Below are 1,055 nucleotides of genomic sequence, written 5' to 3' on the forward strand. Positions count from 1 at the left end.
TGGCAGGAATCCCTCCATGGTTCCCTCCCCCCTTCCCCAGCCCCCCTCCCTCACTCCCTACTTACCAACTGGTGGTTGGCTGCAGCTTCCTGCTGCAGCCACCAGGGACTGCCCAAATCATCAAAGCTCTCTGAATCTTTCCCAAAGATTTGGAGAGCTTTGAATCACTTTGGACCTTTAAATTGGTCCCCTGATTCGATTCGGAGATTCAGCCACCGAATTGGGATGAATCTCCTCCAAATCGAATCACCACCCAAAGCTTTGCACCACCCTAGTGTTTAGCACCCTTTAAAAATGCAGGACAACAATCACACCTGGAAAATACACAGATGGCAATATGGGAAAACAACTGGTATTGTTCAAACAGGGCTGTATAAAAGATCCCTCACATAAGAAAAACCATCAAGTCCTGACAGATTTTTCATTCTCTTGAGAAGAATAAAAAAATCAGCATTTCAGTTTCACTTGTTCTCACCTTCTGGGAGAAAAACTAAACACCCCCCCAAGTTTTTGCAAGCTAAGTTACTCCATACTATGCAAAAACTAATCACTGTATCACAGGGGAAAAGGCACGCTAAATATAATTGTCTGAGTTCTGCTCATTGGGATTCCTTCATAAAATAATGTTGTATGTCCAGGCAGTGAATAGCATGCACACACTTACAGCAAAAGGGAAAAAAAGGAGAAAAGCTGAAATCAATTTATAAAATAAAAGGCAACTTTAGGTCTCTTACATGGGAAGAAGAATTTAAAAAGAGTAGGATTATGATCCAATTCAAAGACAACCAACACCAAAGCTGTGGACTTTGCAATGGCTTTTTGTCATTTTCTACTCTCATATTTTTTCCTTCCAGAACAAAACTGAAACCATTAACCATGCCATTAACCAAAGCTGTACATTGCATCTTCCTGCAGTCCTGCAAGATGGAAAATTCTTCAGGAAATTGCAGGACTCCCTCTTCACTCCGTGTTAACAACTAGATGGAGCTCAAGAATGGATGCCTTTCGCCCCCTCGTGAAAAATCCTAAAGGGGTGCTGGATTCTCTCTTCAAAA

This window comes from Gavialis gangeticus, unplaced genomic scaffold (genome assembly GCF_001723915.1).
Source record: "Gavialis gangeticus isolate Ggan-Ray unplaced genomic scaffold, GavGan_comp1, whole genome shotgun sequence".
Classification (NCBI taxonomy): domain Eukaryota; kingdom Metazoa; phylum Chordata; order Crocodylia; family Gavialidae; genus Gavialis; species Gavialis gangeticus.